Below are 23,912 nucleotides of genomic sequence, written 5' to 3'. Positions count from 1 at the left end.
TGCCTTCGTGTTGGAGAGAAACAAGATTGGCACTTTTGGCCTTTAACACTCAGATTTATCTAAACTTAACCCATTCCTTTTGGTCTCAATGACTTCATCTGAATAGTGACATAAAGGGATGGACTATTTGACTGTGGACATTAATATTTTATGATTCTAACATTAAAAGTGATCATAAATAACTTGATAAGTATAATATTAGTTATCAAGAGAAAGTTATTAGTGATCTGTTATTAGTGATCTACTATAGTTACTATACTGTATGGTATATTTGAGAGTTGCTAACAGATAAGACCTTAAAAGTACTCATCATAAAAAAAAATTCTAAGTATGTGATGTGTTCACTATACTTAATTGTGGTTAACATAATATATACGTATATAAAATCATGTTATACACCTGAAACTTATCCATGGTTCTATGTCAACTATATCTCAATAAAGCTGGGGAAAAATGCTACTTTTTGGCAACAACTCCTTGTGGCGGGGAGCTCATGATCAATACACTGTCCAACTACTTTAAATAGACTCTGGTAAATATAAGTTGGATTGAACTTTCTACTTGTTTTATCTTTTTATTGTGAAATATATTTACAGAAGAATACATAAAGCCTTCATAGAGTTTAATCAATAATTATAAAGTGATCACTAGTGAAAGAGAACATCACTGACCCCCAGATCCCATCCCCAACCCATGTAGCCTTTTCCAATCACAACTCTTTCTTTCCCATACAGGTAACCATTATCCGGAATTTATTAGTACTAATTTCCATGTTATCTTAATCACGTTACCTCTGTATACTTTATCTAAACAATACAGTTTAGTTTTGCTTATTTTTGAGATTTGGATAAATGAAATTGTATTTTGTGTTCCTTTGTGTTTTTCAACTTTATTCAGTGTAATATTTGGAAAATGGAGCCATAGCAGATGTTTCATTTTAATTGCTGTATAATATTCTACTATATGACTAAACCACACTTACTTATCCATTCTACTATCGAGGAACATTCAGGTTGAATCCAGTTTGGGGATATATTAAACAGTGACACCGTGAACATATTTTTCCTTATAGCCTGCAGCACACGGCCACACATTTCTCTGGAATATAGATCTAGGAGTAGAATGCAGGGTCATAGGGTATGCATACCTTCAACTTAACTAATAATGCTGCACCATTTTGCAAAGTGTTTTTGCCCATTTCTATACTTATCGGCAGTACATACGCATTCCTGAGAGCTTTGTCACTACCTAACAGTATATTACTTAGGCTACTATACTTAAGATTTTCTACGTCCCAGTCAGTTTGCTAGGAACTAGGAACACAAAGGTGAATACAACAGACACTCTTTCACTATATCCATTATAAACTGAAATAATGCTAAACAAATCCTGCATGCCCCTCAGGATTCAAATTTCTATCCATATTCCAGTGGGCCCATAAACTATGAACATGATTTTTCAGGAAAGAGTCCTAATGCAGAGGTAAAAAAATCCAAGGCATCATCCTGGTCATGATTAACACCATATTCAAAAGCAGTTCAAGCTGCTTCACTTCTGTTCTATTGGTTTGGGATGTGCATCTTACATGGGGAATAATATGCTTCTCTCATGTCACAGGAAACAATCCCTGCATTCTTGCTTTGGAGGTTATAGGTTGCATGTCTTAGCCTGACAAATTACGGATGGAATGAAGAACACAGGGAAGGGGAAGGGTAAGCTGGGACGAAGTGAGAGAGTGGCACTGACATATATACACTACCAAACGTAAAATAGATAGCTAGTGGGAAGCAGCCGCATAGCGCAGGGAGATCAGCTCGGTGCTCTGTGACCACCCAGAGGGGTGGGATAGGGAGGGTGGGAGGGAGACGCAAGAGGGAGGGGATATGGGGATATATGTATACGTATAGCTGATTCACTCTGTTATACAGCAGAAACTAACACAACACTGTAAAGCAATTTTACTCCAAAAAAGATGTTAAAAAAAGAAAGCAGCAACAAATGGTATATTACGCTTCATGTCAGAATAATATTTAATCAGTTTTTAAATAGGAATTCTGATCTCATTTAAATTCAATGAACACATTTTTCTGAGTGCCTCTGTTTTTGCACATGCATCTACTGTGCTCGTAATTACAAAATTAGTGCATATAAATCAGGTACAAAGGCACTGAATCATTATAGATTTGGTACTCAGATACAAATATACATTTGTGTGCATAAATGCAAAATGAAACATAAAAAAGAACCTGAGAAAATCTGGTACTGAATATCAAGTCAAATACTGTGTACCAGAGCAATTCTCTTATTCCCACACTAATCTACCAGAGGAGCGAATTCTGATAACCAAGTCCGGCAGTGGTCTGCACAGCATGCAACTGGAAAATTACGTATCACCCTAAGATGTATGAAAAAGTGATTTTTCTCCACCATATTACTATACTGTTCTTAATCCTTTAAAACTCGTATTATCTGAGATAAATGCTTCTTTTAAACAGGTGGGTTTTTTCCCCTTGGTGGGATTCATCCCTTAATAGTCCACGGTGGGCATGTAAACCTGGGCAGAATCTCTTGGTTATTCTACGGAACTTGTCACTGCATTACTTCAAGAAAACAGTCTGAATCACATACAAAATAACAACCAAAGCAGTTGTAGCCTTCAAATTATTTTTAAAGTGGTAAATGGCAACTGCCAACAGAATGTATAAAGCTCCCAGTTTTGGATCTGCACTCAGTACAGGACACAAACAGCAGGGTTCTTTCTGTCTGCCAGGGACAAAGGACTCTGCAGGCTTTGTCAAGTGCCTATCATCCACAGAGGTTGCCAGCATTGTTTACAGTCACAAATACAAATTATTTACTGCAGCATATTAAGTAATAGGGTAGATTTATAGTAGCAGGAGAGGCTGATAAAACCACTGGCAAGACGTAGCTTGTAGAAGTAACAAACAAATTAACCAGAGGAGCAGCTGGTGAAAGAAGTTCAGGCATATGTGTGTGCATTTGGTGAAAATGCAATGTTGACTTCAAAATGATGGGGAAAAGAATTCTCTTCCTTCTCCTCTGCTCACCTCAAGGCACTGAACGTAAAAAGGATACTTTCAAATTTCATTGTCTGTCTGCTGTTGGAAATCAGCTGTAGTATATGTAAGTCTCCTATTATTGCTATAAGTCCACAATCCTTCACGACAACCCCCTTGGCTATAAAAGAGAATGGCTGTTAAAAAAAAGTGTATATTTTCATTGTCAGCTGTAGAAAAATGAGCAGGGGATGAAAGAGCCCTAGGACTTACAGATTTGCTTGCCTCAATCTAAATATGGCTTGTGAACTATTTTTGCTTCATCATTTTGGAAATCACTACACACATACACACACACATTACTGTAGAGAACACTTCTGAAAGTTTCAAGTTGGAAAAAAAAAGACTCTTCCTAGGATTACATAACTTTAATTATGACTTCCTTCTGGCATTTTAGCAGGTGGCATTTCAGTGATCAATGAAGCTCTGGCATCTGCGCTTCCTTGTATATTTTGCTAGTCTGCCAGTCCACTGATCTAGAATTACCTTATCGTCAGCATCATTTTTAAATGCCTATAAAAACCAGGTCTTCTGACACCTTTATTCACTTTGTAGCATAAGAGTTATCCAAAATTCTCTCATATTTTTTCCTTAGGGAACAAAATTTCTTTTTCTTTCCCTCTTTGATTCCATTCCTTTGATTTGATTCCATATAAGACCCTTTCACTTACGGCATGTGTAGTACTCAAGGCAGACTGGAATAGATACATCAAAGCAAAAAGCTGAACGTGTTAGGCACTTAATAAATTGCCATTGAATGATTAGAGATGCCAAATGTGCCTGGGAAAGACGGCATCTTGACATTTCAAATCATTTCCGTTCTGTATAATGATACTTTGTGTATAACTCTGGCTTCTGTCGTGCTTATTAAAACATGCTGTCATGTCTACCACCTCATCTGATCTTCGCAGTATTCTTGTGACCTTGGCAGGAAAGCCATTCATTCAATGTTTATTATCTCTTATGTGATAGGCACTGCTCTTGGCACTAGGAACAGAGGGGGAAATAAATGAAACGCTCCTATTTTAAGGGAGGGGGACTACATTCTAGAGGTTATAACTGCTAATCTACAAATGTGAAAACAGGAGTACCAAGAATTAAAGGTTGGCCCCAAGTAAGCAGTTGTAGGGACACAACTAGTAATCAGGTCTTCTAGGTCCTGCTTGTGGTTCCCAGGTTGCTCATAACCCTCTTTGGATTTGGTATTAATTGCTGCAAAGAATGATGGTCACAAACCTTGAGCAGAAATGTTCAGTTTGTTAATCTGAATGGAAACCCTCAGATTGTGCTTGACAATATATCATGTGCAATTTTAAAGTCTCTTTACATGCAAAGATTTTAAATGACTCCTTGTACCAGGGAGAAACACTTTGGGTATTTGTATCTAGTTTATTGCACAAACTGGTCCTGGTTGGTTGTGAGCAGAAAGAAAATAGATTCTTTCTCACCAAGTCCCCTTCAAAGATCTCTACATCTTTCTTCCCCTCTTCTGTTTTCATACATTGCTTTCCAGTATTTCAAAGATCAGTCTGGTTTAAGGTGATCACTCATCCAATTGAGAATTTCTCCCTTCTCCCAGCTGAAGCCTGGACTCAACACCACCTTATGGGCAGGGGGTACCAACGACTTCTTTACTCCCTGCCCGTGGCTCTTCTAGCCTTTTTACCCATTAACAAAGCTGCCTCTTGATCCCTTAGGTTGGAGTGGGGAGACAAAGGAGAAGCAAAAAACCAATAGATGTCACTTGAGTGGTAGGCGTATAACCTAATATTGGTGCCCTACGGATTTTGATGTCTGGATCCCGCTTTTCCTCTTCTGGAATGCTTCTGAGGGATTTTTAGACTGCTGTTGCTGGGGTTTTTCCAGCTGTATTTCTCTGACATAAGAGATGTCTCCTCTGGCTAATGCTTCTGTGTTTTTCCTCAGCCCTGTTTTTCAGTAATTCACCCCACATCGCTTTCTCAGTAAATCACCTCACCGCCAAACTCGTGGCTGGGGTCCACTTCAAGATGACCTAAACCTGGCTCCCTTCTGTAGAACCCACATGAGGCTCATGGGAAAAATGCACCTTTGCCCGGCCAATCGCTGGAAGGGGAGGCCATTCCCAGAAGCAGTGCTCTTGGCTATGCCACGTGTGCCTAGTACCTACCATCTCAGCGCAGTGCCACACAATTAGGATCTTGATATCTAATTCTTTCCCTCTGCACAACAGTACCCAAAAGGATGTCCTACTTATAGTCCATTATTCTACTCAATCAATAATGAATGACTGTTATTTCATCACTTTCACATTAGCAAAGATTAGCACTTAAATGTGTCTAGTAGGTGATATTAGTATAAGCCACTTTTGATAATATTCTAACACCAAATAACATCCCTTTCTATTTTCTACCATAACTGTGCCTATGCCCTTCTTCTACTTCATGCAATAAAGTAGTCTTGGAAGGTAGGACTTAACAGAGTGTGCATCATTTGTCCTTCAAAGAAGCTTTAGAGCAATGACTGTATGTATTCTGAGACTGAGCCTATGTACAACTGCTAGAATGGACACAGATAAGATGTTTCATACAGTTTGCCAAGACAATCATTGTGGAAGGTGTGGACTGCAATGGCCATGCTGGGCATGAGTTAATTTATATTTATTTCAAAACACTTTAGAGATGCAAAGGACATGCTTGAATCATGCAGTGCTCATTAGTCTTCTCTGGGGTTAACCCCAGTATGCAGTGAGTTCTTGTAGTTTATGGAGCTGTCCTTGTTTTTTGAAATGTACAATATCTTCATACAAACAAACCTGTACCATCTCTGATAACTCTATGTTGAACTAGATACTCCAGAGCTTTACTAGGAGCCCCCCCCATTACTTTTAGTTCATCTAGTAAATTTACAGTATTTCTGCTTTTTGTTAATTTTCGTGGTTACCATTCATTAGTTGGCCAAACCATCCAGGTTCTATCCATTATTCACCAGGTTAAGTGGAATATCACTGACACTGACCTTCAGTGGGTATGCCATGGGCACACTCCAGAATTTCGTTGGTTACTAATTCTGTCATTCGAAACAATGGATGGCACAGAAATAATACTGATGTTGATACATAGAAATCTTATGTGAATTCTGAATCAATTCTAAATCTCTAGTGTGTGTGTGTGTGTGTGTGTGTGTATAACCTTCAGACTGCTGCAAAAACCTTCAGTTTGCTCTAGAGTTTCACCTGGAGTTATGCTCTAAGGGACAGACAAAAACCAGATATCAGTTTGCTGGGACTAATTTCACAGGAGGTAACCCATTAAGCTGATATTTCATAGTCTTTTAAATCCTCAGAATAAATACCAAAGGAAAAAAATACGTTTTGTTTAACTATCCTGATTATAGCAGTGTTTTTAGTCCACTCTGATAACCTCACACGATGTAGCATTGAGGGAATCTGCTGGGAAATAACAATACTGTCAGACTCATTGGTTCTGACACAATCAGGCTCACCAGACTGTTTCTGACTAAAGGTGGTGAATAAAGTCAACAGCCACTGAAAATAGCAAGTACGATCATCCTTGTGTATTTTCAGAGCTGAAGAGGCTATCAGATGCATCTTGGTGCATTACAACAGATTAACTCAGGTACAATTTAAAATTCTTCATTCTTTGAGTGTGAATGATGACATGAATAAAGGTATTCTGTCCCAACTTCTCCCTACAGATCATCCGAGATGTTTTACCTCATATCAGTCTTTTACATTTTCTAAATTCCTATGGTACTTGCTATTACACATTTTGACAATTTAATGATATATTTTATTATCACCTCTCACACACAGCCTCTGCTTATAGGCAAGAGAACATGTCTCACACATTACCTGTATTTTTCATAGTGTCTAGTATAGTGTTAGGCAACTAGAAGGCATCTAATAAATTCTTGCTTCTTGGTAGTAAGTATAATGTCAAACATTCTTGGGAAGAAGAAACTAGATTTAAATATTGTTGTCTTTTGTGGGCGGAGATTAAGCACTAACACCTCATTTACTCAGGTAGGTACTCCACGCTTTACATAACTTTGCAATTGTCTTCTTACGTGATCATATTTGAAAGCACAGTAGCTCCCAATACATTAAATTCTGGGTCTTACTTATTAGTTCTTTATTTGATATGACTATAGATCTCCTTTTCATTTAGATATATTTCCCTGAGCTGTGGTCAAGCTTTCTTTCATTTCACTGTAGTATTCCTAAACCAGAGGCCACAGTGTCATTTTCCTAATGGTATTTTTTTTTCTGGAAAAGTAAGAAAACCATTTAACACATAGAACCCTCTCATTCCTACAGTGGGACATTGACAGAGGCAACCACAGCACCCAGAGGCTGGGTGGTGTCTGCCACTCACCAAAAGCAAACACACAATACTCTCCAATGGAGTAAGGGCCACCATGGCAACTGCTCTCCTCAAAGATCCGGCATCTCCAAGCTCAGATGAGCGGGAAATAGAGAAGGAGGAGGAAGAAAGTGGGAAAGTAGCTTCCTCTGTAGACTCTGGTAAAGTCATAGTCTTGTTCATGACAGACGGTTGCAGAACCCCTACCAAGTACAAACTCCATCCTACAACTGCCTTTAGTGTCATTGGGGTCCATGCAAAAGCTCTGCAGTATCATTTAAAGCAATAGAAAATTGGTTTTCTCTGGCACTGGGGCAATAGCTTCTCTTCTGGTAAGTTCTTTTTAATCACCATAGAAAAGACATTAGTTTTCCTTTGTCATCATCCTTTCCCCTCACTTACGTCTTACACCTCTACCTTTTGCTCCTCTCAAGGTTTTGCAGACAACCTTAGACTTTGCATCAAGCTGTCTTCTTTAGTTAAGTCACTGCTTTTACACCCACACTGAAGGAGAGAAAGTAAAAGAGAGTAGGAGTAGTCAGAGAGTTAATTCACAGATTTCTGGAGATCTGAACTTTCCAGAAGCACTTGAAAAGCACAGGGCCTGAGAGCTGTGTACCACTTTGGGAGTCAGTGGCATCATGGGAACAAACGTAAGTAATTCCTGAGAGTGCCTTCCATCAAAACAGCACACTGGCCACAAGGTGAAGGTCCAAAATGGAAATAAGTCACATATAAACTCTAAGTGAATATTAAACTATGACCAAAATCTGTCACTTTCAAGAGCTAAAAATAAAAGTTCTTTTAAACTGCAGAACACACGGGACTTGTGTAACACAATAAATAGCGCTTAACATTAAAAAAGCATCAGAAACTGCTACTGCAATACACTGATCATACCGTGAAATCCATATCGTATACTTACTAGACCAAGGTCTGCACAATGCTCCTTATAGCCTCTGAGTTACCACTGCAGTAGGAAAACTGTCATTTTGCCAGAGAACTTAGTATTAGTTTAAGCAGTTAACACTTTCAATAATCATGACCGTGATAGTCTGTGATTCATTGGGCCTAGTAGGTTAAGTAAAATCATGAAACTATTCACTTTTAGACTAACCATTATTTCTGAGGCCACCTTTCAATGGTGGGCCAATGAGTCCTAGAAATTTCCAGGAAATAGTAACCGTAAATAATACTAGTTTCCTTTAACTACTCTCAAGAGAGCACAGATACTGACTTGACAGTTGATTGACTATGTAAGTCTGGCCACGTGATGTAACCACTCTCAGATGCAGTTTCTAATCTGCAAAAGGTGTTGGGGGTAGTGAGTAAAATCTATCTACCTCATTGAGTTACTATAAAATTAAATAAGATAATGCATTTATGACATGTAAAAAACACTCAGTAAGCGTGGATTTCCTTCTCACTTGAAACAGCATTAAATGTATTATAGTACTTTGAAAAATGTCTGTTAAAAAATTAAAACAGCAATCTGAGTCATGCAGTAAGGGAATATACCTCATACTCCTCACACCCATGGCCGCCAAGATTGTTAATACAATATTTGTGAAAGCCTGGTGAGAGATGAAAGCATATTTGAATGAATCCAAAGCACCATCAACTTACTAGTGGCATTAAGATGAGTTGCTGATTGACAGTTTCCAAAAGTGTTTATAGTGGGCATTACCCTAGGTTCACTCGAGTGAACATGCATTCATTCAAATGTAATAAATCTTTAATATAACTTATCTTTTTAAGATTCCACAGTTCATATAAGTGGCTTTTATGGAGAAAGCCCACTTTGCTTTTCTGCATTGAGATCTACAATTTGGCATCTTTAATTTACTGTGGCTCTTATAAAAAGCACTGAACCAAGAAGAGGACACATGGTTAATTATGTGCCACTTTAGGAGAAATGTAACACACAGGGAACAAAAATGACTTCCATAAAGTGAACATTATAACCTAATTGGTTACTTGGACCTTATAAATTAGAGCTAATTAGCAAAAAGAAATTTTTGCATCTCAGAGTGGTTACATGGCCTGGTCAGAATTACATGGTCAGTCAATTGCCAAGTCGAGATTTAAGCTCAAGTCTTCTTGATTTCCTGTTAATATTCATTCTATTTGCTGTTCTCTCAAAAAGTAGTAGGAAGAAAACTAGTGGTGTTCTGGGTTTTCATGGAAATTGCTCGAACTTAATAACCCAAGACTAGGCAAAAAGAAATTGTCTTCACTGTTTGCATTATCTACAAGAAAAGCAAGGCTGTTTTTTGAAAACTCGAATCTCTCCCTTTTTCTTCAGTTCCTTCATTTATAAATGAGTTTTATAGTTTAACCTATATTATGGGGTATTGTGAAATTAACTGTAGAGCCAACTTTGAAAAATTCATGTTAATAAAGATATTTTAAAACATGTACAACAGGAATATTGACCTATCAAAATAGATACTGGCAGTATATAATAAGTACTAGAGTGAACAGCAACGTGATTATCTATCAACAAAAACTTTAGTTGCTCCAATTTTTAATTAGTGTTACCAATTCCTAAAATCAATGAATCACAGGTAGTGCAATAATCTGTTTCACAGATAAAGATAAGATTTTAAAATCATGTTGCAAAATGGGAAATCAATGTAACCATAATGCTTAGGTATCAGCAGTAAGTTGTTCTCATTCCTCTTTCATAGAAATTACCCTCTAACCTGAATGGCCTCGTATTTCCATTAACAATTACTGATTAGACACAAAGAGGTTGGCTGTATCTTTCCCACTCTATCAGATCATTGATACAGAGATTCTTTTTTCTCAAAAGACACGTAATAAGTAAAACCATTTTAATTTTTAATGATTCTTCCTTTGTCTCTTTTGAAAACATTTCCCAAGATTAAAATAACTTGTCATTATGCTTGGAATGTCTAGAGCACAGTTAAAGAAATATAGCAGATTGGGCTTCCCTGGTGGCGCAGTGGTTGAGAGTCCGCCTGCCGATGCAGGGGACACGGGTTCATGCCCCGGTCTGGGAGGATCCCACATGCCGCGGAGCGGCTGGGCCCATGAGCCATGGCCACTGGGCCTGCGCGTCCAGAGCCTGTGCTCCGCAAGCGGGAGAGGCCACGGCAGTGAGAGGCCCACATACCACAAAAAACAAAAAAAAAAAAAAAAAAAAAAAAAAAAAGAAATATAGCAGATTGATGGTTGAGACATTCCTATTATAAGTTTTACACCTGAATGCTCTTCAATCATTCTTAGAACCACTCCCTGCTGGACGTGTGCGCAGTAAACACCTGAATAAAATGATTTTGGTAACATGCTGGGGCAGAGAAATAAACTGAAGACCTAAAAGAAATATCCCAACCTTTTTCAAAAGGTCTACAGAGTAGACTTACAGCTTTCAATGTTTTTGATCATCAGTCACAAAAGAAATACATCTTACGTCTTGATCCAATGCACACATGCATCAATATTAAATCAGCAAACAATACTCTTCTCAACTACTAAAGTGCTTGTTAGGGGGAAGATATTGCTACGTTAAATGCAACAATAAGGGTAAGTAAACTGAATACGGTTCTTAAGTTTTGGCAACTACAATAATAAACAAACTTAGAATGAATGACTTTTAAATCATCAATAAGAAAGCAAAAATAAATTAAAATGAAACAAATTAATAGTAGAGAAAGTTGAAAATATGGACAAGAAGACAAAGCTAAGTCCTAATAAAACAGCAACTACAATATATGTAAATGACATAAAACAAAAAGATATAGGAACTATAATATTAATAGAATTGAAAAAGATATCAGGCAAATGTGAACCCACAAAAATCTCCAGTAATATTACCGTTTGAAAATTTAGAATTTAAGGCAAAAAATACAGTACAAAGAAAGATGTTTATGTACTTTAAAAATGAGCAATAGAAGTGAGAGAGTGGCATGAACTTATATATACTACCAAATGTAAAATAGATAGCTAGTGGGAAGCAGCCACATAGCACAGGGAGATCAGCTCGGTGCTTTGTGACCACCTAGAGGGGTGGGATAGGGAGGGTGGGAGGGAGACGCAAGAGGGAGGAGATATGGGGATATATGTAAATGTATAGCTGATTCACTATGTTATAAAGAAGAAACTAACACACCATTGTAAAGCAATTATACTCCAATAAAGATGTTTTAAAAAATCCAAAAAAATGAGCGATAAATAAGATGCATTCATCATAAACACATACGCATCCAACAATACAACTTCAAAATACAAAAGGGTTAACTAACAAAACAAATGAAATGTAGTGATAAATAAAAAATTTGGATCGAAAATTTCATCATGCCGCCCGCAGAAAATGTAGGTCATGCAAAAAAATGCAGTGATACAGAAAACCTCAACCAAACAACTTCGCAACCATTGCTAGGTTTAAGCCAGAAGACACATATTAAATTGTCTCTCAAATCAGAATACGCAATTTATGTGTGTTAAAGCACACATTAAAAAATTAACAATACTGGCCATTTAATAGGTCAAAAAGAAACCTCAGTAAATTCCAAAGGTTGAATATAATGCTAACTATATTCTCCAATTTTTTTTCTATTCCCATCTATTCTGTTTTTCTCCTCTCCCTCTGTCCCTCCATCCCTCCTACCCTCATTCTATCTGTAAGTTTTATTCTCGAACAATCTACATATAGAAAAGAGCACAAATCACAATTGTACACTCAGTTAAGGTTCACAAAATGAACAAATCAGTGCAACCAGTCTTCCAAACAAGAAATAGAATGTTACCAGAATCCAAAAAGCCCCTTTCTTGCCCTTTTCTAGATCTTGCCCTTCTGCAAGGAATATCCTGATTTCTCATACAATAGATGGAATCATATAACATGTACCTTTTTGAATGATGTCTTTTGTTCAACATTAAGCTATGAGATCCAGCCAGTCTGTAGCTTTCTAATTTTTTCTTTCATTTTCTTCTCATATTTGTAAAGTATTTCAATATACCACAATATATTCACAGACATTTGAGTTCTTTATAGCTATTTCCAGATCCAATGTTTCCACAGAATATATTTTTGTACATGCCTTTTGGTGAGATGTACACACTTCTTTTGGCTATATACTAGGTATGCAATTGCTGGGTTATAAGGTATGCCTATGGTAAACTTAAATAAATCTAAACAGTTTTCCAAAGAGGTTGTACCAGTCTACACACTTATTACCGATGTATGAGAGTTTCGGTTGCTTCATAGCCTTGCCAACACTTGGTGTGGTTTTTCTCTTTATAGTAGCCATGTGGTTAAGTATGCATGGTATTATGTTGCAAATTCAATTTTTGTTTCTATAATACAGTTGAACATATTTTCAAATTTTCTATTGTTTACTTGGGATATCCTTTTTGCAAAGGGCAGGTTTAAGACTCTTGCCCACTTCTATATATTTGATTGTCTGTGTTTTGATTATCAATTTGCAGAAATTCTTCACATATTCTGGATATAAGTCCCTAACTAGGTAAAGGTATTGCAAATATGTTCTGCAATTCTATGGTTGGGTTTTTTTTCACTACTTAAAAGATATCATTTGATGACCAAAAATTTGTAGTTAAAATGTAACTTACTTTACTTCTTTATTTTTCATTTTTTTCTAAATGGTTAGTGCTTTTTATATGCAATTTATCTTTGCCAACAACATGTCATAAAAAGTTTCCCCTATGATTTCTTTTTAAAAGTCTTATTGTTTTGCCTTTCATATTTATTTCTAAAATCCATCTGGAGTTGCTATTTGTATATGCTATAAGGTAGAGTCAATCCACCTCTTTTTTTTTTTTTAAACTTAAATTTTCTGAAGTTGGGGTACAGCTTTAAGTATCACCTGTAGTTTCGAAGTTTAATAAATACTGCATGATGCCACCAATATAAAATAACTTTAAAAAATAGCTGAAACCTAGAAATGGTCTTATAAAATTGAGTATTTTTTGAACAATGACATGCTGTACTGTGTGGGACTGGAAATCAGGTGATCTTTCGTCTACCACAGCTGTCAAAACTGAAGCAAATCAGTTTCTGGATATCATTCACCTCAGCCAAAAGGTGTGGGTTTTTTCTATTCACAGTCCCTGCTAAGATCTTTCCTCCTAGTTCTAACCTTTTCCCCCCTTGAATACTTTTATGCCATCCTCCTTAAAGGCAAGAAATTGCACTGGATGCTCACTTTAAGTAATTATTTTTAAATATTTCAGTTATGTTTACACTTAACAAAATAAAAAGATTTCCCCAAATACCATCCTTTCTTACATAACAGCTGCCTTATTTCCCAATATTTATCTCTACTCATTTTCTTTCTTTCTTTTACAGTCATCCCTTGGTATCTACAGGGGATTCGTGCCAGGACTCCATTAGATCAGAAAATCAAAGTATGCTCAAGTCTCATATAAAATGGTGTAGTATTTGCATAATCTATGTACATCCTCCTATATATTTAAATCATCTCGAGATTACTGATAATACCTAATACAGTGTAAATGCTATGTAAATACAATGTAAATGCTATGTAAATAGTTGCCTCTGCATCAAATTCAAGTTTTACTTTTTGGAACTTTTCACAATTTTTTTCCCCAAATATTTTCGATCTGAGCTTGGTTGAATCTGTGGATGTGAAATCTGCGGATACGAAGGGCCAACTGTACTTATCCATACATGTTTACATACTTCATTTATTCGACGATAAGCTTTGAATATGGGCATACCTTGTTTTATTGCTCTTTGCTATTCTGAGCTCTTTACAAATTGAAGGTGATTCGCTCTATGTGATATTTATATTTACAAATTTGTGTGACTTGTTTTACTGTGATAGGCCCTTTATTGTGTGAATCAAACCACACAGTATGTTTAATATTGTACATTTCACATAAAAAGGGAAAGCACGAGGAATCTAATAATTATTTCTGTAGCTCTAAATATATATATGTGAAGTAAATCCTTTGATAATGTAACAAAGATGGTCAGATTGTCTTTATCTTGATCTCATCCTGCCTTTAACATGAACTTTTCAATGATTTCCTAATAAGGAATAATACTACCTCTGCCTCTGACCCATTCTGACCCAATAATAACACCCCAGGAAACTGGGCTTATTATAATTTAAAAAATGATTGCCATAATAAGAATAGCATTTGGAAAATAATTATTGCACTGTAACAGTTAACATTAACAACCTTCAGATACTCAATATCCTTTAAGCAATCCTAATGTAATAAATTGGCTATATTTCAGATCACTAAAGGCATTATTAAAATATAATACTTTTATGTGATAATAATTATTTAACAATACTGAACAGGATAAAATATTTGCTCCTGATGTAATTGAAAGCTACTTTATACTTACAGATATTTTGATACCTGCATTGAAAACTGGTTGCACCTCTAAGTCATCTGAAGAGTTCTTATTCTATAAAAATTATTATAGTGATAGAATGCTTACTTATCATGGCCAAAAGGACATAGTCATGAAATGCAGTCACTCAAAGGAATCCTTTCTAAGGAGGGGACCAAATGTACCTTTAGTAATAGTGGGCACAAAATGATTAAAACATTGACTTCTTGATATTCAGGATGTTTTTCCTCATAACAGCAAAAATGAGTTTATAAATTACCTGTGTATGCAACACACATGGTTTGAAATCTGTTCTTTAACTGCCACAAGCCAGCGGAAATAAAAGGACAGCAATTAAACAAGCATCCTAATTACCATAACCTCTGAGGAATACATGAACAGAGTGCCAGGAGGCATTCATTCATTTTCATGCCAGGATGTGCTTTATTTAAGCATAGTACAAATCACCAAAGCATTTGAAATCTATGCTACAGTAGGACATTCTTGGTTAATGGAGAGAGAGGTCTTTGAGCACACTACACTGAGTGAAGAATGGCTGTGCCATCCAACATCAATCTTCACTACAAAAAGAGGACTTACGTTACAGTGAACATATTTATATTGACTGTGATGCATCTTCCCAATTTCAAAGTAATTAGTCAAGTTGGGCAAATCGGCCAAAAATACCAGGCAACCAAGTTGTATTGAACAGCAAAGAAACAAAACAATGAAACAGAACAACCTATTAACTGAAAATTCTCCAGTTTAATACCTGAACAGTCACTGATAGTCTGTTTTATTTTTTTCAACTCCGTGACAAAGTACTTCCTTATATTATCCTGTAACCTTCTATTTACATCCATCTGTCCTTGCCTCTTGGGATCAAGCAGAAAAAAAATTCTAATCCCTTTTCATGAACAGGCCTTAAACTTTACATACAAAAAACCTCCCATGTCCTCCCTTTTCCTTCCTTTCTTTCACAGGTAGTAGTCAACTATTCTTTGTCAACCTGGTTTCTGGTTCTTTTCAGAGTTGTCTCCCTCATGAACATGTCCAGTTTGTCCATAGTTGTGTGCAGTGTTCTAGTCTGGTCATTCCAGCGCAGACTGGGTGGGGCGGGGGGGGGTCTATTCCCTGGTCCCAGTCACTCTTCCTACAGCCATCATCGGAAGTTCACTGGCCGCATCATAATATCGATCACATAACTCTCTGGCCTGACTCAACTGAAGCCGTATTTGTGTAAACAAATCTGAGTCTTTTTTAAAAAATTATTTTCTATTTAGCCAAATCTCATTCATTACTTAGAGGCAAATGCAATGGGTGGGAGGTCTTGCCATTAAGCCATATTGGGCTTGTTAGAAAATTTTTGAATTTTAAATACACTGTCAGAATTGTATCGCTAAGTGATTCCCAATATCTTCCAATCATCTTCCAAAATCTCATGCATGGAAATGTGACTAACTCTGGGATTTCAGAAATCTGACTTGATGAACCCTATGTGTTGGCCAACTCAAACATGATGATAACTTCAACCGTTCACAAGGGTCTGGTCACTTCCAGGAGCATAATGATTAAGAGCAGAGCTCTGCCACCAGATGTCCTGATCCATGATTCAAGTTGTGTGATCTTGAAGCTACTTAAAGCCCCCATGCCTTATTTCTTTATCGGTATAGTGGAAATGATATAATAATAATAATAATAATACCATCTCATAGGTTTTACTTGTGAGGTTTCATTTAATTAAAATATCTTAGTTACTAAGAAAGCATCCAGTACATAGCAAGCCTTAGTAGTTGTTTAGCTATATACTTGCAACCAATCTGTCAGAATTGAGACCAGAATAGTGGTCCAGTTCTGTATTCTATCAGACAGTAGATTTTCAGAATCTATTATGCTTATGAATCACTTTGCTTGGATGCATATTTCCAAGTTCCACCTGATTTGTTAGGCCTTTTGACTTTTGTTTTTTGAAAGTAGAGTATACAGATACATAAGACAATAGAAATTTGTTTGGTACACTTCTGAGTTATTTAAGTCAATAATTTTCCATTATTCATAAATATCACAATTGAGCATAATTCTTTATAAAGTTTTCCTAGAAATTAAAATTATTTTATCATATTAGTGACAAAATTAATTTGTAGGTATTTTAACAATTCCTTCCATTTAGCTCTCCTAATGAAATTGTTTATATTTTCAATACGCAATTGAACTTTGAGCCAATTCTTACTCAAATATGTTGTGCTGTCTGAATTTCTTAAAAGCCAGTCCATTTTCAGCTTTCACCCAGAGCCTTTTACTTCCAAATTAGTGACAATCTCAAACCATTTATTGGTAAGAACTCATTTGTTTCCACTGACTTTCTTGCTTTTTATGAGATTCTACTCCAGTTACAGAATTCAAGCTTAAGGAGTCTTCCGTAGTTCACAGAGTTTTAGAAAATCATTCAAACTTTTCATCAATAACGTGTTCCAAAAAATATTAACTTGTGCCAAACAGGCTTTTAAAACGTGACTTTTCCTTTCTCAGCTTTGGTTGAGGTGTGAAGGCCATAGGTGATGCTGACCAAGGAGAATTCTGAGAGAAAGACTGCTGAAATTTGAGAGGAGGATTTATTTGAAGAGAACTGGTCTGGGAGTCCATCCCCTGAGGCAGAAGAGCCAAGGTGGTGCTGTATTCTAACCCCAAGCAAAAGTAACAGAGAATTCTAAGGGAGCACTCAGAGAAATTGATGTGTATCCCCTGCAGATGTAGAGGCAGTGGATTAGTGAGAAGGTCCTCGTCAAAAGGATCCTGCCAAAGAAGGCAGCCTGCCAAGACAAGAGGACCCCAATTATGAAAGTCTGTGGGTGACACTGTGGGGACTGAAGCTGGGAGCCCAGGAGGAGCCAGGCAAAGGAGGGGCAATGTCCACCTCAAGGCAGTTGCAGAGAAAAGAACCCACTAGCAGATTCTTCACAGAATTCAGAGAAGTTCCCATGAGAAAGTCAGTGTTAAACAACAGCCAAACTCAGAAAACACATGACCATCCTTCCTGTGCTTTCTTCTAACTCCAGTTGGGCTCAAAACTGAAGTTATCCTGCTGAGAATAGAGGGGCAAGAAAGGATGGAAGACTAATTTTACATAAAGTTTGGAATGTTTTACATTATCTGGAACCAAGTAATTTCAATTATTTAACCAAGATTCTTTTGGTAATTTAAAGTGACTTTTGGTTTGGCCTGAGCTTTTCCGTGGCAGGAACATAGAGCTCCTCACCAAGCAGATTTAAAAAGAGAGTGGAAGACAAAAGCAATAAGTTTTTCTAACTATATCCTATGAGACCTGCTTACTTAAACCGACTACACAGATGTGCATGAAAAAAAAAGGCAACCAAAAAAGTAGACTGAAGCAGAGTAAAATTCTCACCCTATGTTAGTCACCGGCAACTCTGCTAGAAGTTCCAGTTCTTGGATTGAGTATGAGAATTTTCTGTTTAATTCAGTTCTGTGGAAGTCTAGGTTGTAGTTTCTGTATCCTGTCTGTGATGGTGATCTTTTGGGATAGATTTCCTACACAAAGCCAGATTTTCTAGTAGGCTCTTCATCCAATTAAGCTGTTGAAAATGTGTGTCCTGTTGAGTTCAAGATGGCCAAACTGCTACACAAGTTTTCCCTCCAGCCCTTTCCAAATCCCACTAAACTGATGGTAAAGATGTGTAAGGAAGAGTGTAAATCTGCAACAGTGATGGAAATAGAATTGAGAGAGAGAGATCTTCAGTGAATGAGTTTATAACAAATTTCTGAAAATGGTATATCCCTAGGGGCTAGTCAGGGTTCAGGAACCCATAGCTGCCCCCCTCTCCTTACCTCAACTGAAAAATCCTAGAAATCTGTTGCATTTCTTTACACTGACAATGAAATATCAGAAAGGGACAGTAAAACAAAAAATCCCTTTTAAAATCACATCAAAAAAAATAAATAAATAAAATATTTAGGAATAAACCTGACCAAGGTGAAAGACTTATTTGCTAAGAACTATAAAACATTGATAAAGGATATTAAAGATGATTCAAAGAAATGGAAAGATATCCCATGCTCCTGGATTGGAAGAATTAATATTGTTTAGATGGCCATACTACCCAAAGCAATCTACAGATTTAACATGATCCCTATCAAATTACCCATGACATTTTTCACAGAACTGGAACAAATAATCCTAAAATTTATATGGAACCATAAAAGACCCAGAATTGCCATAGCAATCCTGAGGAAAAAGAACAAAGCAGGAGGCAAAACCCTCCCAGACTTCAGATAATACTACAAAACTACAGTCATCAAAACAGCATGGTATTGGCACAAAAAAGACATCTGGATCAATGGAACACAATAGAGAGCCCAGAAATAAACACACACACTTACGGTCAATTAATCTTCAACAATGGAGGCAAGAATATATTGGTTGGGCCAAAAAGTACCTTCAGTTTTATAAGTAAAAATAAAAGACACATTTTTCATTTTCACCAAGAACTTTATTGAACAACGTATTCACCCTTTGTTCCATTACCTTCTGCCATTTTTCAGGCAACTTCATAATTCCATCTTCCCAAAACCTTTTATCTTTTTAAGCAAAGAAGTGTTTCAGGTGCCTTTTACAGTCTTCCAGGGAATTGAAATATATTCCATTAAGAGAACTTTGTAAAAACTGAAGTAAACGGAAATCCGAAGGTGCAATGTCCGGTGAATACGGCGGATGAATCAGAACTCCCCAGCCAAGCCATAACAGTTTTTGCCTGGTCATCAAAGAAACATGCAGTCTTGCGTTACCCTGATGGAAGATTATGTGTTTTCATTTGACTAATTCTGGATGTTTTTCATCAAGTGCCACTTTCAGTTGGTCTAACTGGGAGCAGTACTTGCTGGAATTAATCATTTGGTTTTCCGGAAGGAGCTCATAATAGAGGACTCCCAATCCCACCAAATACACAACATCACCTTCTTTGGATGAACATCGGCCTTTGGTGTGATGGGTGGCAGTTCATTTAGCTTGCCCCATGATCTCTTCCACTCCACATTGTTGTACAGTATCCACTTTTCATTGCCCATCACAATTTGTTTTAAAAACGGAACATTTTCATTACATTTCAGTAGAGAATTGCATGTGGAAATATGGTCAAGAAGGATTTTTCGCCTAACTTATGTGGAGCCCAAACGTCAAAGTGATTCACATAACCAAGCTGGTGTAAATGATTTTCAACGCTTGATTTGGATATTTTGAGTATGTCAGCTATCTTCTGCATGGTATAACTTTGATTGTTCTCAATTATCGTTTCGATTTGATCGCTATCAACTTCAACTGGTCTCCCGGACCGTGGAGCGTTGTCCAGTGAGAAACCTTCAGCACGAAACTTCGCAAACCACTTTTGACACGTTTGACCAGTCACAGCACCTTCTCCATACACTGCTCAAATCTTCTTTTTGCGTTTCAGTTGTGTTTTTACCTTTCTTGAAATAATAAAGCATAATATGCCGAAAATGTTGCTTTTTTTCTTCCATCTTTGATATTAAAAGGGCTACACAAAAATTCACCAATTTTGATAAGTCTTTTTTTAAATGCACGCTGATATGACAGCTGTCACATACAATCTAACAAAATTGTTTGGAATGAAGTTGAAGACAACTAAGTGCTACTAGAGCCATCTTATGGAAAAAAACGAATGAACTTTTTGGCCCACCCAATACAATGAAGAAAAGACAGTCTGTGCAGCAAGTGGTGTTGGGAAAGCTGGAAAGCTACATGTAAATCAATGAAGTTAGAACACTTCCTCACACCGTACACAAAAATAAACTCAAAATGCCTTAAAGACTTAAGTACGAGACATGACACCATAAAACTCCTAGAAGAAAAAATAAGCAAAACATTTTCTGACATAAGCCGTACAAATGTTTCCTAAGGCTAGTCTCCTAAGGCAACAGCAATGAAAGCAAAAATAAACAAATGGGACCTAATCAAACTTATAAGCTTTTGCACAGCAAAAGGGAACCATAAACAAAAGATAAAAACCTATGGACTGGGAGAAAATATTTGCAAACCATGCGACCAACAAGGGCTTAATTTCCAAAAACTACAAACAACTCATACATCTCAATAACAAAAAACAAACAGCCCAATTAAAAAATGGGCAGAAGACCTAAACAGACATTTCTCCAAAGAAGACATACAGATGGCCAATAGGTACATGAAAAGATGCTCATCATCGTTAATTATTAGAGAAATACAAATCAAAACTACAATGAGGTATCATCTTATACTGGTCAGAATGACCATGATTCAACAGTCTACAAATAACAAATGCTGGAGAAGATGTGGAGAAGAGGGAACCCTCCTACACTGTTGGTGGGAATGCAAATTGGTGCAGCCACTGTGGAGAACAGTATGGAGGTTCCTTTAAAAACTAAAAACAGAGTTGTTATATGATCCAGCAATCCCACTCCTGGGCATATATCCAGAAAAACACATACTTCAAAAAGATACATGCACCCCAATATTCATTGCAGCACTATTTACAATAGCCAAGGCATGAAAGCAACCTAAATGGCCATTGACAGATGAAGGGATAAAGATGATGTGGTATATATACACAATGGACTACTATTCAGCCATAAGAAACAATGAAATAATGCCATTTGCAGCAACATGGGTGGACCTAGAGATTATCATACTAAGTGAAGTCAGAAAGAAAAAGAGAAATACCATATGATATCACTTACATGTGGAATCTAATATATGATACAAATGAATTTATTTATGAAACAGAAACAGACTCACAGACATAGAAAACAAACTTATGGTTATGAAAGGGGAAAGGGGGTGGGGGAGGGTTAAATAGGAGTTTGGGACTAGTAGATACAAACTACTATATATAAAATAGATAAACAACAAGGTCCTACTGTATAGCACAGGAAACTATATTCAATATCCTGTAATAAACCATATAGAAAAGAATATGAAAAAAATACGTATGTATATGTATAACTGAATCACTTCGCTATATACCAGAAACTAATACAACATTGTAAATCACTATACTTCAAAAAAAAAAAAAAATCCTAACAGAGATTCAACTAGAAAAGCAGAGAGGAAGTGGGTAAAAATTTGCTGATGGATAAAACATAATAATAAAATTTATATCAAAATGTAAAAGCAGATTAAAAATGTGAGCAAAATATAAAAATAATTTAAGAAAAGACAGAAGAAATAGAGGGGGAAGAAATTATCAAATATGTGACCAAAAAATTGCACAGCACTTATAAGTCCTTAGATTGAAATGACTCACCTACTTCCAAGCAGAATGGATGAGGCAAGTTCTGTTCTAACACATATTTATGAAATTTCACAACTTCAAGGAGAAAGGGAAAATCCCCAAAACTTACAGACTTAAAATCAGATCTCCTATAATAGAATAAGAATCATTCTGCTATCAGATTTCTGATGAGCAAAAATAAATGTTAGATAATATTAGAGTGACATGTTCAAATTTTAAAGCAAAGTGATTTTGGATTTGTAATTTTATGTCCAACTAAGTTATTAATAAAGGTAACATAAAGACACTTTCTGACATGAAACTATCAGACTTTTACTTCTTTACTCTTCCCTTCATGCTTCTGAGAAATCAACTTGAGTATATGTTCTAGCAAAATGAGAGCCAAACAAGATAGAAAAAGGCATAAAAGCCCAGTGCCTCTCACACAGAAGTACATCTAAAAGAAATCCCATAATGACAACTATGAAGCACATCTAGAAAACAAATAATTCATAGTAAAGCGGTAGATCAAAAACTATGGGAGGGATCTCACTGGGAGGAAAGATAATTCCTTATATAATTGAAAAAATAAATAATTTTGAAGAAGAAAGGAATATATTGTTTCTCTGAACCAGCAAAAATAAAGGCAATAAAAAATCTCAGGAAAAACTGAAAGCAAAACAGTGAATGTTAAAATATGAAACAACTATATCACAATTTTAAACAGTTGAAAGTAAAAGAAAAATAGAATGAAACAGAGAAAGAAAGAGAATGAGTATGAGCCATCTGGCCTTGATGGTAGAAATACAGCACAGGTGTTACTACATTATTTAAACTTTAGAGGAAAAAAAGGTGTTTAAACTTTGTTTTATCCAATTTGTTTCTATCCCTTCTATAAATTAACAACTATTCTGACCTCTAAGTAACAGAAGACATTTGATACATTCTAAGAGTCACCTGTTGCTTGTTTTGAAGATGATTCCCGATGGGGGGGCTTTCAGCTCAATTATTAGTGTGTGCTGTTCCTGCTGGCCCATGTGTTTCTAGAATTTCAGAGGGCTGTGGCTGCCTGCATTCTGTAACTCCCCTAATGAGGCCACCTGCACCATACCCACCCAAGCCATCTCAATTAAATGAGAAGTCTGCCCTTTAATGGCTATAAAGATATTTCTGCCTGACATGGCCATGGCAGCTTGCCACATCTAGAGTAGCTTAAAATTATGGGGAGCTGTGAATCCTGTTGATTGATTGCACTCACTAAAGTCTTAGCATATGAAGGTCTGTGCTGGCAGATGTCACTTTGGCATTAGAACACAGATCTCTGAGGCAGAGTTCCAGCATGGAAATGCAAAACCCACTAGCGGACACAGGTCATGGTGGATGAAAACTAGGTTCCCTTTGTTTTGTAGCTACAACCATTAGTATAAATCTTGATATGGTAGGCACCTAAGATATGCTTGACGAATGAAGAGAGGGAGGGATAAATTAAATGAGTGAACTGAGTAAATGATATTCTGACCAGTTAACTTAATCGGACCTATAACCTTAGTGGACATTTCTCTCATGAGTATCCTTAGTGGGTATTCCTCTCATGAATGGTTAATACTTTAAAATGTATATGAAGTTTACTTTTCATAACACTTCAATGTACAACAATTGCTTTGTTCTCCATTTTATCATTCCTTCAAATCTAAATAAAATTCATGTAGATTAATACCTGGAACATATTAAATACTCAGTAAAGATTAGCTATTAACTATTATTATTTTTTAAGAGTTGGGGAATAATAGAGAGATAGAGATTGAAACGAAGACAGAGGTAGAGATAGAGAGGTACA

The sequence above is a fragment of the Neophocaena asiaeorientalis genome, unplaced genomic scaffold (assembly GCF_003031525.2).
Source record: "Neophocaena asiaeorientalis asiaeorientalis breed wild unplaced genomic scaffold, Neophocaena_asiaeorientalis_V1.1 scaffold6, whole genome shotgun sequence".
NCBI lineage: Eukaryota > Metazoa > Chordata > Mammalia > Artiodactyla > Phocoenidae > Neophocaena > Neophocaena asiaeorientalis.
The sequence above is the reverse complement of the archived record's forward strand: the minus strand, read 5'-3'. Positions refer to the sequence as shown.